Source organism: Aythya marila (assembly GCF_965140915.1).
Source record: "Aythya marila genome assembly, chromosome: 2".
NCBI classification, from domain to species: domain Eukaryota; kingdom Metazoa; phylum Chordata; class Aves; order Anseriformes; family Anatidae; genus Aythya; species Aythya marila.
Window position 1 is genome coordinate 72363216 of NC_139043.1, and position 17495 is coordinate 72380710.

The window sequence follows — 17495 nt, forward strand, 5'->3', positions numbered from 1 at the left end:
ATGTTGATTTTTGCTGTTAGAAAGAGTATGTGAAATATTTATGATTAGTTTTGATGTTGAACACCAAGTAATTCCATTATCTTCAGAACAACTACTTTGAGTTTTTGAGTTTGCAAAATTACAAGTAGAAAAATTAACTCGCTTTGCTGTAACATATGTTAGTATAGGAAAGCTTCAGGCTTTGAAATATTTTTAGTTTGGCTACTATGTTTACAAAGCATTTATAATATCAGTGCTTCTCTAAGACAGAAGATAGTGACAGAAACCAGAGCATAACTTCTGCTTAATTGACCTTTGACCTCAAATTGACAGACAGCTGGTTGCATGTGTTTGCTGAGCATATTCTAATGGCAAACTCCAAAAGTATTAAATGTTGGCTGAAACTTATTAATACTTTGCTATTTATCTATTTATTTCAGGGGAGGGGGAGCAGATGAGAGAATCAATGCCCAGAGGAATGTAGGACAGAACTATGTGATTTCCTTCTAAGCTCAGCTCCATTTGGGAGCACAGCAATGAATTCCAAGGCAAGCATTGTCTGCAGGGAGTGAGATATTCAAAGAAAATTGAAAGGATAAAGATGTCAAAGCAAATCAAAGAAAAAAATTGAAATGAAAAGAATTTGAAACCAAGCTCCACAGTATTACTCAATTGCTATTGGTACCGACTGCCTGCTTTTCACAGATGTGAAAACAAAGCTTTTCTTCTGATGACTTTACAGTCTAAATTACCTTTACCCTAAAGTGGTGGTGAGAGGAGTATGAGTTCCATACAACAAGTTGCTAATGAGATACTTCACTGATTGTGCACTTAGAAAGACCAACACAGTTGTGGGGAAGCTTAAGATGGAAAACAAGTTGTTGCACTGCCTTCAGCATGATATTCATTTAGTTTTGTTTCCCATGGGTCAGAGACATTGAATATGGCCGTGCTAAGAAGTTCATGCAAAATTTAATTGTAGAGAGCTGCAAATTGTGCTTCTTCTCCATTACATGATTTTCCATTTTGAGAAATAAATCTTTTTCTTGCCAATTAGATGGATTGGTGACAGCTGTGAAGTGACTACTGTTATCATAACAAAACTATAAAAATTAGCTGCAGAGACACTATTATCATTTGCAAAATATGGCTTGTTTTATAAAGTGCTTTGCACACACAAAGAATTCTCAAAAATAAAATAAAATACAATAATTGTGATAGAAGTGGGGAGCTATTAAACATGAATAGCAACTCTTTACAATAACTGTGTGGCCACCATCTCTGATGTAAAGTAAGTCATGTATTATTTAATGATGGCTTCAGAGCTGCACTTAAAAGCTCTTTTACTTCTTCAGAACCTATTCATATAGATGGACTCTCAACCATTTTATTAGGAGGGAGTTTATACATCCTGTCAAAATGTTATGATTCTCTAACTGGCAGAGTAAGAAAATAAAACTAACAGGTATGGAAGATGTTCAAATGCGCAATGCTTTTCCATTCACATGTGGATCTACAGCAGTCTAGATTGGACCTGAAATGTTAAATAAGAATACTTTTTGTCAATTATGATCATAATAGTTAGCTCTGGAATCTGATGAAATACAGCCACTAATTTCAGGCAGACATTAAATCCATAAGAATGTGTTAATTAGTGTTAATCATACAGCTACATAAGTTGTATAAGTAAATAAATAATTCAGTGAAATAAGAGAAAAAAAAAAAAAGAAGAGAGAAACTAGAGACTTGCTTCTGATGTAGCTTACTGTTTTCAAGCTCAGGTACTGGCTAAATTCTGTTTAGTGTTTGATATATTGCAATCTGACAGTAGAACATGTTAAATTTACTTAAAAATTATGTCTGTTAAAGTTTTTTTTTTTTATTTTTCCTGATGCATATTTAATTTGAACTGCTTTTATTAATCAAATACCTATATAATATGTGACAAACTATCAGAGATTCACAGTTTTCTTCTTTCTCTGATTTGAACAGTTTGCTTGCAAAGGTTGTTTGTAGGTGTTTTAAGTGCAAGTGTTGCACCCCACCCATGCTGAATATAAAAATTTAACAGCAGTTATTGCTGCTATTAGTTGAACTAATGAAGCAAAATAAAAATAAATGACATAATCATAACATCGATAGTCAAAGATAACAGGTTTACTTTGAAAAGTAAATCACATTTCAGAGAGCAAATGCTTTAGCTACTGCTGTTTGGACCACAGTCAAGCTAAGCAATTTATGTGAAAAGTGACCTCTGTTGTGAAAAGTGAATCATGCATGCAATTTCATTCTGATGCATAATACTGGCTACATTCATTAACAACCCTTGAGGAAAATATCCTTATTGTTCTTAGGTTTCTCTCAATTAAAGCTGTATAGAAGCTCTGTGCAAATATTTAGATGATTAAATAAGGAAAAAATCAGAATGTGGCATCTATCTTTAACATGTGATCTTGCAGGGACTTTGAGGAACAAAGTATGACAAATGAACCTGGAAATAAATAACACACTTTTTTTCCCCAGTTCATTTTCTTTTTCGTACTGTACTAAGTCTCCCTAAAGAGCCATAGAGGACATTATCTTTATATATATATATATATAACTTAGTTTATTTATATTATGTAACGCTTTACAAGTGTTACATATGTTTAAAAGTGTTTAAATGCTCTGCTTGCTTCTGCAGTACTGCTCACAAGCAATCTCTGAAAAGTCTGCACTGCACACCTGAAGAGTATATTATAAACAGTCCCAGTATACTTATAGAGTGGGAGTCTCAGATAAGACTTGGCTCTCTGAGATGCAAATTAGGTGGTCAATCTGTTCTAATTAAAGATATCAGAGAACAGGCTATTAAGTATAATATGTTGCTGAATTTTGCTTTCATTAATCATGAATAGCTTTAGTTTACCAATATAGCTGTGGTCATAAAGTAGAATGTATCCTTACTCGCATTAGCTGTCTTCTAACAAAGTTATGAAAGAGACAAAAGCAGCTCATTTTGTAATGTATCAATTACATAAGAAAAACAAAACAAACAAAAAAACACAACTGCTTTTTCTGCTTTTTAATATTTTTATAGCTATAATATTTTATAGCTTCTGGAGAAAAACTAGGTCCACTTCTCTGTCCATCAGATACATTAAGACAGCACTGGGCTGTAGTCCAATCAGGGAAGAACCATTTAATATGTAAGATAAAAGATGTAGCTGCAGAATAGGGAAGGATGGACTAGTTAATTACAAGAATATGGCTTCTTCAGGAAATAGGATTGCACAATGAGGTTTACTTTTTAAATGAATAAGTAATAATCAATATTTTCCTACTTGTTTTGAAGAGTAAATAGTGAACTGACTGAGGAAGCATAAGATTGAATTTCTTTCTTCTCAAAATTATTCTTTAGTCAGTGGTAGGTAACCTGACAAATCTACCAAGAAAACAATGGGTAAAAATAATAATAATAATAATTCAACTAGGATGATTATTAGGTTTATGACAATCTGTAACGTAAATGGTGTAATGCACCTATACTTTTAAAATTAGTTTTTCTTAATGAAGCTAATGGCCTAAGATTTGTAGACTGCATAAGTGAAGTGTGTACAAGGATGAGGAGGGGATTCAAATAAGGAAGAAAAAAGAATTGGTATGTTATCTGTACCAGATGATATTGATGATCTGGTTTGGAACACCAGAACCCTGATGAAAAAGTTTAATATACCAAATCACTTAATAACTAGATTAAATTTTAAAAGCTATTAATTATATTTAGATTGCTTTTTCCACCTTAAATTTAAGGTCACATGAAAGCACAGATTAAAATTAAGCTTTGTCTAGATTTTTTTAAAAATCATTTTCTTAGTGGAAATGCATATGAATACATGAAGCTTTGGTGTGTACATCCACATTCCTTTCTAAGGAAACTAAACTACAAACTCAGGGTGGGAACCAAATGCACTTCAGATTGTAGTGGGCACACATAAGTGTGCAAGGTAAAAGCTGGGACTTCAACAAGCAGCTTTGAACAATTTTGCTTATGTTGCAACCTTAGACTGTCTGAAAGTGAAAACCTTCATACTTCATGTAGTTATCATGTTGAAACCTTAGCACCAAATGCTTTGATTTAGTAATTAGCTACTGTTTTCCCAAATTATTTGCTGCTGTAGACATCTGTAGAACACAAAAATAATCTCATTTGTTTTTCTGGATAAAATGATGGTAGGAATTCTGCTAAATCACACTCCTTTTTGTTATTTATTATATTTGATATCCAAAAAAAAAAAAAAAAAAAAAAAAAAAAGTAATTTCCCAGGGAGGATTGTAGTGGGTTTACGTGGCAAGGTTTTGGTAGCAGGGACCCATAGGGGTGGTTTCTGTGAGAAAGATCTAGAAGCTGCCCCATGTTTGGGAAGGGCCCCATTGTTTTCCAGAGCTGAGCCAATAAGCGATGTTGTTTTGCGCCTCTGTGAGAGCATATTTAAGACAGGGAAAAAACGCTGCGCCACACAGCAGCCGGGAGAGTCAAGGGAGTGAGAGAACAGCCTTGCACCAAGGTCAGTGTAGAAGGAGGGGGAGAGGTGCTCCAGGCGCCAGAGCAGAAGTCCCCTGCGGCCTGTGGTGAGGACCATGGTGAAGCAGGATGTCCCCCTGCAGCCCATGGAGTACCACGGTGGAGCAGGGTTCCACGCTGCAGCCCGTGGAGGACACCACGGTGGAGCAGGTGGCCCTGCACCGACGGAGGCTGCCGCCTGTGGAAGACCCCTGCCGGAGCAGATTCCGGGCTGGACCTGTAGCCCGTGGAGAGGAGCCCACGCAGGAGCAGGTGACCTGGCAGGAGCTGCTGCCCGTAGGGGAGCCAGGTTGGAGCAGTTTTCTCCTGAGGGATGGACCCCGTGGTACGGACCCATATCTGGAGCAGTTCTGGAAGAGCTGCTGCCTGTGGGAAGCCCACGCCAGATCAGTTCATCAGGGACTGCATCCCGTGGGTGGGACCCCACAGCACAGGGGACGAGAGTGACCGAGAAGGAGCGGCAGAGAAGAAGTGCTGTAGACTGACCATAACCCCCATTCCCTGTTCCCCTGCGCCGCTCGGGGGGAGGAGGTGGAAGAGGGTGGATGGGGGGGGAAGGTGCTTTTGTTTTTTTTTTCCTTTGTTTTCTCACTTCTCTCGCTTGTTAGTTGTAGGCAATAAATCTTACTATCTTCTTATGCCGAGTCTGTTTTGCCCGTTACAATAATTATTGCGTGATTTTCTCGTCCTTATCTCAATCCTTGAGCCCTTTTCATATATTTTCTCCCCATTCCTCTTTGAGGAGGGGGAGTGAGAGAGCGGCTGTGGTGGAGCTCGGCTGCCCACTCGAGCGGAACCACGACAAGGATATAATAATGATTCACAATTTTTTAAATCTAGGAATTATTTGCAAGCTTATATTTTTGTACTTTTATGCAATGTTATTCTATAACTACTTGTTTTTGTCTATAGATCCCCAGCTGTTGATGGTAGCATACCTCCAGAGAGGTGGTTAGTGAATTCCTGGTAATATGTTTATGGAATATCTTAGTTGGTGAAAACAGATTTTCATTAGGAAAAAACAAACAAACAAAAACTAAGCATTTGTGTTAAGATTACCAAAATTAATTATCTTCAGGAAGCACCTGACCTTTATCTATGCACCTCTCCCAACAGCCCAGCACACCTTCCCTAGCATTCTTTGGGACATTCTTCAGTGCCTAAATACTTTCTTCAAAGTAAATCCTTGCATGTAATTTAGGACCATTTCTTCCCTCCCCAGGACTTCACATTGGACTGAATCAGTGGGAATTTCCTTTAAAAAGTTAAAGCTGTTTTAAGCTGTTCATACAGCACAGATGAACTGACACTGTAACTGACTCAAGCCACAGAAATTCTGTTCTGAGATGGTATAGCTTTTGGCTATTCATCAGCTGCAGCTGTCTTTTGTGCCTGTCTTCCTATCTTGTTTTTCAGCTGTAGAATCTGTATGTCTTGCCTGTCTCAACCAATTATCTGCATTTGCAGAGAGAGCTATTTGAGGCACTGATAACATTAATTGAATTTGTATCCTCATTTTGAGCTTCTGTATTACTGATTTTTCTGTTTCTCACTTCTTTTGCAAAATTATTTGAACAAGACACTCATCTGTAATTTTAGGCAAAGAGCAGAAAGTGCATCTTAACATCAAATGAATCAACAACAAAAGTTCAGGCCATTTTCGGTGTATTCTTTCTAATGGGGCATTGTGCTAGCTACCCAATTACTATAAACAATTGTCAACATGTTTTATACTGTTTTAGAAATTTTCTATTCTAGCACACTCAAAAATAGCATAATGCAATGTCAATTCTCTTAGTTCTGTCTAGAACATATGCTTCAAAATCTTAGCTTTATACGGCAAAGTGTCCACAGTTTTATGTCTGTTACAGAACCACCAACCCTGCTTTTGTTTTGTTTTGTTTTTAATAATAATGTTTTCAAAACCACAGCTGACTAGATACTTTTCCTAATTTATGTTAAGTACTGAAGAAGTGCAGTCCTTTTGTATCTACTCTTTATTCTAAAGAGAACCCTTCCTCTAGACATTAGGAAGAAATTCTTCACTGTAAGGGTAGTGAGGCACTGGAACCAGTTGCCAAGAGAAGTTGTGGATGCCCCATCCCTGGAGGTGTTCAAGGCCAGGCTGGATGGGGCCTTGGACACCCTGATCTAGTGGGTGGCATCCCTGCCTACAGCAGGGGGGGGAGGGGAGGGAGGAGTTAGATGACCTTTAAGGCCCCTTCCAACCCAAGCTATTCTATGATTCTGTGATAACTCTGGCCCTCAGCACACAGACTTCATTACAGCTGAAGGTTAAATTTCTCCGAAATGCCTACTACCTTGGCCTCAGGAGAAAGCAATCTAAATCCACCCTGTACATTTATGGTTTATGTACGGCTGAATAGGGTCAGTCAAGGACACAACTTAGTGACCCTTGTCTCTTTATTTGGCCTAAAAATCGTGTATCAACAACATGAAAAAAGTAGTCATCAGTCATAACGGGAAGGGTAATGTGTCCCATTCTGTTTTGATTCCTGGGTTATACCATCGTTGAAAGGAATTCCTTCAGAAATGATGCTCACTTTAATCCTAGAGTTTTTAATTTCCTCCCAAATATAATGTACCAATATCACTTAGTGTTCAAAGTTCATAAAACAATCAAAACTAGGATTTGATTAGTTCATACCGGAAAACAAATCTATTGTTATTTCAGAAATACTAAAATTATTTTGTCATTATGTCTAGAGGTTTTGTAACAAATAGCATTCTTCATTAGGCCAGGTTTGTCTCAGTGTTTTGATTCCCATTGGTCATACTCAAGACTGATTCAGACTGGGAATCTTTGCTAAATTTTTCAAGGGACTATAAAAGGAACAGTCCAAATATCACCATTTCCTTTGAACGGTTTGTAGCCTGATGCTCACAGTTGCCATATTTTTTTCCTGACCACTTTCAAATTTGGACACTGTTCTAGAATATCATCTACCCTTCCCCCCAAAAAACACAAAAGTCTGGCAATACATAAAAATACACAGCAAACTTTGTAAGACTTTGTCTTACAGGTACAGAAATTCAAAGATGCTTGTTTTTGAACAAGGCCATCAATGACTCAGTTTTGAGAAATTAGGACCCAGAACATAAATCCCAATCTTTACCCCTCAAAACACCTTGGTCTGCACATCTACTGTTAGCTGCCTAGCTTAGGACACAGATGTAAGTGGCTGGAGCTAGAGAGTGACTGTAAATATTTAATTCAAAGTAATTCAATGTATTTTAAAATCCACCTTTCCATATATGAAACTGAGTCATCTAGTGGTCAAAGTATGTAAGAAAGAAATTAGCTACTCAACCCTGTTTGAACTAGCAACGGCTAGAGTAAGTTGTGGAACTGGAAAACTCACAGCAGATTCCTGTAAATAGGCACTTGATTGAAGCAAGCCTTCCTATACATTTCCTGGATTCTTAAAACTGCTGGTGCTTAGTACATGTTTAGAACTATGAAAGCGTAAGTAGTTGATTTTTATGGATAATCTGGATATGGATAATAAGTTATTGTTATCACAAGAAACAATCAGACTTGGGCCTTTATCACAAGAATTATTTTCCTGTAAGTAGAGAGCTTTACTCCTTAAGATACAAGTGTTATGTGTAAGCTCTACTAGTTTGAGCTATTAAAATTACTGCTAATTATTGTGTTTTCTTCATCTCCCTAGGAATACATCATGTTCTCATGATGAACAAAGGACTAAGATTTAAACCTCCTGTGCTGTAATTTTACTTGTACATGAGATGCTATCTCAAATAAATAGGATAGGAGCTGAAAACCCCGATGTCACAAAGGAGGAAGCCATTCCTCTTCTTTGGAAAAACCGAGTCAGCATATTACTTTTAAGGCAAGGCTACCACCTAGTGGTCTTCATTTATAACGACTGACTGCAGCTATAGATTTTGCAGATACCCAGATGAGGAAAAACAACACTCGCTTCTGCTTCTGCTTATTGTTAACAGGATCAGTCTTTGAACAGGTAAAACTCATATATATTTCAACAGAAGAAATTTAGAAAGAAATAAAGCAAAGATTTATTTGACTTTATGTATAGCTGGCATAACAGCTGCTGAATAATATACAAAATTACAATACAGTTGGTTTGTTGAAGCCAAACTGTGGAGATGCCAACTTCTGGAAATGTGTCCTGTTAATAGAGAATCACAAACACAGGAGTCTGTGTTACAGTCCCTCTGTTTGACATGCATGAGTGTAGTGGTTTAACCCGTCCGGCAGCTAAACACCACACAGCCATTCACTCACCCTCCCCTCTCCCTCTCTGGGGTGGGGGAGAGAAATGGAAAGTGAAGCCCGTGAGTTGAGATAAAGACAGTTTATTAAGACAGGAAAATAATAATAATAATAATAATAGTAATAATAATAATAATAATAATAATAATAATAATAATAATAATAATAATAATAATAATAATAATATGTACAAAACAAGTAATGCACAGTGCAATTGCTCACCACCTGCTGACCCAGCCTAACCCCGAGCAGCCTGGCCCCCCTGCCCTGGCTAGTCACCCTTATATATTGTTCAGCATGATATCAGATATGATGGTATGGAATACCCCTTTGGCTAGTTTGGGTCACCTGTCCTGGGTCTGTCCCCTCCCAGCTCTTGCTGCACCCCCAGCCTGCCCGTTGGCAGGACAGAGCAAGAAGCTGTCCTTGGCTTGGTGTAAGCACTGCTCTGCAACGATTAAAACATCGGGGTGTTATCAGCACTCTTCTCATCCTAAGCCAAAACATAGCATTCTACCAGCTACTAGGAAGAAAATTAACTCTGTCCTAACTGAAACCAGGACAATGAGGTTACTGCTGTTTTCTGGCAGCAGTACTCTGACACAAATAAGAAGCAGGGCAAAGAGTTGATTGTCTTCACTGATGCTAAAGTTTGTTCAATATAGACTTCTTTGAGTAATATAGCTGATTAAAATTGTTTACAACTTGGCTTTACTGTGTTAAAGTGCACTTACTGTGGTATCAGGATAAAACTGTGATTTAAAGTTGAATGTCTGCCTTTGGTATTTCATCTGTATTATGCTTGGGAAAACTGCCATCTTAGCACAAATGAGGTCAAAATTTATGAAAGCTGGGGGATAGCTGCCTTAATCATATGCAAAAAAAAAAAAAAAAAAAAAAAAAAGATTTATGTTTTACAGAGTAGAAAAGGAAAATACTGCTTTGCTACATTGTTTACCATTACACAAATTCTATGCTTACTGTTGTTCTAGTATACTATGTTACGTCATTGAGAATTAATACTGCAGGCTTTACACTTTACATCTATGTATATCACATTAGAAAGAGGATCTTTTTTTTTTTTTTTTTTTTTTTTTTTTTTTTTTTTTAAGTCTTTGTAACACAGGTGTTGCTCTGATATCAAAGGCCTTAGTGATTTTTCAGCAATGTCCATTGGAGACATTGGGGAGTCTGTCTGGTAGAGATACCAGAGCTATTTCTTGCATTAGAAGCAGTACCAACATTGCTTCTTCTACTTACGTTGGACTAATGGACCATTTGTAGAGGTCAGGGAGCCCACATGAGGTCTGTCACAAGAAAGAATACAATACTCTCTCTGTACATCAACAAAAGCACTCCTGCATCTGATTTCTCTTTGCTTTCCTCAAGGCTTGTATTAAACCAGTGGGGTAAGATGGAGATCTATTAAACCAGGGCCAAGCCAGTTACATTTACTTCGAATTTACTTACTAAACTTTCAATTTACTTTGTTTATCTTCCATCAGTCTGAAAACTTAGGAGAGGTAAAAAGACATCCAGAAAGGTAGTAATAGAGAGTGAGTCACTCCTTTTTGAAGGAAATTCGGAGCTTTACTTTCCCCAGTGGATATTAATATTATCAGGAGCAGAGAATCCTCTTCCAGCTTTACCATGACATAAGCCTTCCTTATATAAATGGGTAATGGAGAGCAGGAGAGGTGGAAAGGCCATAAAAAAGAAAAAAGAAAAAAAAAAAAACAAAAAACAAAAAACATAAAATCACGCTTTACCATCTCTATTTTTTCTCATACAGATGAGGAAAATTGGGATGAGGATACTAATGTACAATTTTGATAAAACACAAAAGGGAAAATACATGCAAGTAAAGTTGTTAATATCTTGGTGTATGTTTGAGAAAAGATCTCCTGACTGGGGGAATTTCTTTCAGAAAGATCTTATCTACTCAAAGAATGTGAGTTCAGTGTTACATCTCAAAGAATTTCTGAGTTCTGTTGCAAAGACGGGAAACTATAACAAGTCTTCCTGATGTTTATCATTTTCAGATAAGACATATAATAAGAATAGCTAATGAGCTGAGTGAATACACAAAATTATTTGAAAAAGAGGACTTCAGGAAAAAGAAATGCATACTTTCTAAAAGGCTTTATTAAAATTTGATGGTGTCAGCATGTATTTCTCCAAATAGAAGCAAAATACTAAAACACCAAAGAAGTGCTGAGAAATGAGCTCTTCACTGTAGGAAATGTTTGAGTACAATTTATACCTATTCATACATTATGTTTTGAAGTAAAATGGAAAAGATTCACTTTCACAAGCAGCTGAAACACTGGAGCGTGAAGAGAATATGACTTCTGCTTTAGATGTGGTAACAGTCCCCAAAGAAATTCAAGTTCCTTAACTGAGCGGACTTCTGACTTCTGACTTTTATGTGCCAGGCATATCTGTATCAGGGAACTGTTTTATATTTTCTCCTTGACCAAGAATATGAATTTAGTTGTCATAGGATATTTCAAGTTGGGCAGGAACCCACAAGGGTCATCGAGTCCATTGTGTTGTGTGTCACATAAAATGATTGAAAGACTCAAGGAAAATATACAGACTGTTTTTTTAATGTAAAGTACCAATCTTTACTTTTAAATTATTGCATATTTGCCAGTGCAAATATTGTAATTAACTTTGTTTTGTCATTTTTACATGTACTAAATGTATAGTCACCAGTAGGTGTAAGTCATAATCTCTCTTTCCAAAAATGACATCTTGCAGATACTTTCAGGCTGCTTATGTCATTTCAGCTTATGTCTCTTGCCTCTCATCATATCATTATACAGGCATGAAAAGCTGTGTCATCCCCTTCTCACAGTCCCTGTGCTTTGTCCACCTTAAGAAATGTGGGGTCCCAGGTGGGCATTTGCTGCTTCTTGGTAATTAAATTGTTAGTGCAGGGAGTCCAAAAATGGATCCAGCCCACTGGGATGGAGTCCCTTTTCTCTGTAGAGGTTCAGCCAATTTTCTACTACCTTTTAAAGTCTGACTCCTGTGTATATTTCATGCATTTGGTTCTAAGGATACTCTGAGAGACTGTCTCAAAAGCCTAAGTAAAAGTAAAGGCTAATAGATGGCTTACTTTCTCTGTTTTCCCTGAAGCAATAACCTCCTCCTTAAAGGAAATCCAGTTGTCTAGGCAGGATTGGTCCTTTGGAAACTGAACCCTGAAGACTTTTCTCAATATCTGTCTTGACCTTTCTGTGTCTGGGGAAGGCTTGCAGGAGGAGTCATTCCTGATCTCTGGACTGTATTCTCTGGTTGCCCAGAGAACTCGTAGGCACTTCCCATCCCTGGAAGTGTTTAAGGCTAGGTTGGATGGGGCTTTGAGCTACCTGGTCTAGTGGTAGGTGTGGATAAATGGTCTTTAAGGTCAAACATGTGGCAGTTCAGGTCTCTGGATGCAGGGAGTGCCTGAACCTGTTGCTGACATCTGAGGGTGGCAGAGACATCATGTGTGTGAGGTGTGAGCAGGTGGATGACCTGCTCAGCCTGGTGGCAGCGCCCAAGGAGGAGGTGGAGAGATTAAGGACCATCAGGGAGTGTGAGCAGGAGATAGACTGGTGGAGCAACTCCCTGCCAGGCCTGAAGGAGAGGTACTGGGAGGAGACACCCCAAACAGGGGTGTCTCTGTCAGGCAGAAGGAGGGGACCTAGGAGGTGGGGAGGAATGGAAACAGGTCCCTGCTCGCCGTTGCAGGCAACCCCCCTCCCTACCATCCTTGCCTTCTCAGGTGGTCTTACACAACAGGTTTGAGGTCTTGGAGCTTGAGGATGAGGTTGAAAGTCTACCCAGGAGGTTGCCTAGGGTGAGGAAGTCAATTCCATGCCTCAAGACTGCTTCCACTAAGAAAAAAAAAAAAAAAAAAGGGTAATCATTGTAGGTGACTCCCTTCTGAGGGGAACAGAGGGCCCTATATGTCAGCCTAATCCTACCTGTAGGGAAGTCTGCTGCCTCCCTGGGGCCTAGGTCAGGGGCATTGCCAGAAACAAGAAGGCTTGACCTGTTCACAAACAGAGAAGGACTCGTGGGAGATGCAATGGTCAGGAGCTGACTTGGGCAGAGTGACCACAAAATTGTAGAGGTCTCTATTCTCGGTGAAGTCAGGAGAGGGACCAGTAAAACTGCTGTCTTGGACTTCTGGAGGGCAGGCTTTGAGCTGTTCAGGTCACTGGTTGACAGAGTCCCTTGGGAGGCAGTCCTAAAGGGCAGAGGAGTCCAGGAAGGCTGGGCACTCTTCAAGAAGGAAATTGTAATGGCTCAGGAGTGATCTGTCCCCACGTGCCCGAAGACGAGCCGGCACGGAAGACCAGCCTGGCTGAACAGAGACTTGTGGCTAGAGCTTAGGAAAAAAAAGAGGGTTTATGATCTTTGGAAAAGAGGGCAGGCCACTCAGAAGGATTATAAGGATGTTGTAAGGATGTGCAGGGACAAAATTATTAAGGCCAAAGCTCAATCAAGGCCTGGAGCTCAATCTGGCTACTGCTGTTAAAGATAACAGAAAATGTTTTTATAAATACATTAACATGAAAAGGAGAACTAAGGAGAATCTTCATCCTTTACTGGATGAGGGGGAAAACTTAGTGACGAGAGATGAGGAAAAGGCTGAGGTGCTTAATGCCTTCTTTGCTTCAGCCTTTAGTGGCAAGACCAGTTTTCTCTGGATACGTGTTGTCGACGGAAGGAAGACACAGACGCTCAATATGAGTGAACAGTGAACTTCAACTTTAATGGATAGCTCAGTCACCTTTTATCTAGTTCAAACATAATCAACTCATACATATTGCAAAAACTAAGCTCAGGATTCGCTAACATTTCCCGCTCTTTTCAGGTAGTTCCTTCTTCTTTTAGCCAATCACTCAAGGGCATCGTGTCCTTGAGCCTGATTGGCTCTCAGCCAGCTGCGTACGTGCCCAGACTCTTGTGAGTTGAGTACGGTACTTTACTAGCCCATTGCCTCTTAACTGCCCAACATCCACATGTCCTATTTCACTTAACCATTCCTCCACAGATACGCAGTACCCTAAGCTGGTGGAAGGGGATGAGGAGAAAAATGTGTCCCTCATAATCCACGAGGAAACAGTTGGTGACCTGCCACAGCACTTATATGTATGCAAGTTGATGGGTCCGGGTAGGATCCACCTGAGGGTACTAAGAGAATTAGCAGAAGAGCTGGCCATGCCACTTTCCATCATTTATTAGCAGTCCTGGCTATCAGGGGAGGTCCCAGTCAACTGGTGGCTAGCAAATGTGACACCCATCTACAAGAAGGGCCGGATGGTAGACCTGGGAAACTATAGGCCTGTTAGTTTGACCTCAGTGCCAGGGAAGCTCATGGAGCAGATTATCTTGAGTGTCATCACGCGGCACTTGCAGGGCAAGCAGGCAATCAGGCCCAGTCAGCATGGGTTTATGAAAGGCAGGTCCTGCTTGATAAACCTGCTCTCCTTCTATGACAAAGTGACACGCTTGGTGGATGAGAGGTGAGAAAAGGCTGTGGATGGTGGGAAAGGCTGTGGATGTGGTCTACCTTGACTTCAGTATGGCTTTTGACACCATTTCCAACAGCATTCTCCTGAATAAACTGGCTGCTCCTGGCTTGGAGAGGAGTATGCTTCGTTGGGTTAAAAACTGGCTGGGTAGCCAGGCCCAAAGAGTCATAGTTAATGGAGTTAAATCTGGTTGGTAGCCACTCACTAGTGGAGTCCCCCAGTGCTCAGTACTAGGGCCAATTCTCTTCAATATATATCTTTAATGATGATCTGGATGAGGGCATTGAGTACACCCTCAGTAAGTTTGCAGACAACAGAAAGTTAGGTGCATGTGTCGATCTGCTCAAGGGTAGGGAGGCTCTGCAGGAGGATCTGGATAGGCTGCACCGATGGGCTGAGGCCAGCTGTATGAAGTTTTATAAGGTCAAGTGCTGGGTCCTGCACTTGGGGCATAACAACCCCAAACAGAGCTATAGGCTGGGAGATGAGTGGTTAGAAAGCTGGCTGGCGGAGAAGGACCCGGGAGTGTTGGTTGATAGTCAGCTGAATATGAGCCAGCAGTGTGCTCAGGTGGCCAAGAAGGCAAACGGCATCCTGGCTTGTATCAGAAACAGTGTGGCCAGCAGGGCTAGGGAAGTGATTGTCCTCCTGTACTCGGCTCTGGTGAGGCCACATCTTGAGTACTGTTTTCAGTTTTGGGCCCCTCACTACAAGAAGGACATCAAGGTGCTTGAGCGAGTCCAGAGAAGGGCAATGAAGCTGGTGAGGGGTCTGAAGAACAAGTCTTACGAGGAGCAGCTGAGGGAGCTGGGCTTGTTCAGACTGGAGAAGAGAAGGCTCAGGGGTGACCTTATCGTACTCTGTCGATACCTTAAATGAAACTGTAGCGAGGTGGGGGTTGGTCTATTCTCCACCATGCCTGGTGATAGGACGAGAGGGAATGGGTTAAGTTGTGCCAGGGGAGGCTTAGGCTGGATATTAGGAAAAAATTCCTTACCAAAAGGGTTGTTAGGCATTGGAATGGGCTGCCCGGTTGAATCACCATCCCTGGAGGCATTTAGAAGTTTAGATGTAGAGGTTAGTGATAAGGTTTAGTGGAGGACTTGTTAGTGTTAGGTCAGAGGTTGGACTAGGTGATCTTGGAGGTCTCTTCCAACCTAGATGATTCTGTGATTCTGTGGTTCAAGCCTGTAATCCAAGAAGGGCTGAAGAGGCAGTTGGCTGCTAAGGCTGTAAAGGGTCGTAGATAGCCACATAGGATCCAAGTAGAGGGATTGCAGAGCTTCCCCAGGATCCCCATGTCTATTTATGAGCCAGCTTGACAGTCAGATATTGTTTTCCCTCCTCAACTGAGAACTGTTTTTAGTGAAGCTTGGTTTGCTTTCCTATTGTGATTTCAATGTGGAGCTATGAGAAGAGCCTGGCTGTAGAGGAACCTGAAGAGAGCAGAATGTGCCACCTTGGCTTTTCCTCTCCAGAGTGACTCAAGCCAGCTGTATCAGTGTTACTTCATATGTCCTGTGCTTTGTCCTCATGCTTACCTGGGCCTCTTGTGCATTTGCTGTAGCTTGTTAATGATCCATGTTGTGGTGAGTCCTAAAATGGACCTGGTCCTCCTGCTGTGATCAAGCAACTGCTGAACAGGGCTAAGAATTGCTTCTCCCACCCTGCTGGCATGAATACAATTAACAGTTTGGAGGGTGGGAAATGGATAGATGTAACCAGTGTGTCAGACACCATCATGAGCACAAAGAAGCTCAAAAAATTTGGGCTTAGGCTGTAAGGACCTTCCAACAGCAATTTGAGAATGTATTTCAAATGTCTTGCTCAAATCTAGACAATGAACATCTACTACTTTGAATAATTTATTTTATTGCAGAAAGATATCAAGCTGGCCAGGCAAGATATCTGTTCACAATTGTTGAACATGTAATTCACAGTGCAATAGACAACCAGAGTTACTGTAAATTTATTATACTTAGTCTGCATTCTTGTAGGAACATGTCATATTCACTATTTGTCTGGTGTGTATGCTTTTCTTTTAGTCCTCCTTATACTGAGCCAAAGAAATGAAGGATAATTTACTGAAAAATACCGATCACTAAGTTGCTGTGGAATTTTATTTTATCATGTCTTATTTAGGAATATGATTGTAATCTTTAGCATGACTGTATATCTTCTTGGACCTAAGATTTTATTGCTGCTTGGTGCTTGATATGACTCATTCGAAATGCATCTATGGACAGCCTGCTACATATTTCAAAGTCTCTCTTATGACTTTTAAAAAGTAATATTTTAAAAAGTAATATCTTACTGCATCTTACCAGCAAAAAACAACCTCCTCCCCCTCCTTTTTTTTTTTTTTTTTTTTTTTTTTTTTTTTGTTGTTGTTGTTGAGGCATGAAAAATACTTCATAAACAACACAAGGGCAGGCAATGTATGTTTATCAGTGTTACTGGAATATCTATGTTAATGAAATATGTAATTACAGTGCTAATGATCATTAATTCTCCAAGGCAAATGATTATTTGAGAGAATGTGTTGTCATATCAAAAATTAGCAGAGCAGAATAGTTATAATTACTACAAATTTAACCGAATATTTTCATAATACAGTTACACATGGAAAACTCTATTTAGGGGAAAAAAAAAAAAAAAGTTTCCCTAAGTGAAATATGGTTAGTGAGCAGCTTTCCATTGACTAAGTGATTCTGTAGGGTATTAATGGATTTTTACAATTTTATTTTATCTGAAAAATATTCTTGTTTGATTTAGGGATGTATTTTTGATAGTTTGTAAGATGTCTTTATTTTTTTTTTTAATAAACTAAGCTACAACAAAGGAAAACAAAAACAAAAAAAATTAAAATAATCCTAAGAAAAGCAAACACCAATTTTCTCTATACAATTTCCATTGCATTTTTTCCTATGTTTTTTCTGTACGTTTTAAAAAATAGCTATTTTTCTCCACTGAAATATCAAACTGCTCCAGTCCCATATGATTTCATGTCAAATTCAGTAGTACCTACTTAACTCAATTTCCTCTACAAAGACATAAGAAATCTCTTGGGTTATCAGAAATAAGGGGGTCCTCGTAAGGGGGTGTCGAGAGGCAGGAGACCTTTTCTCCATTAACACCA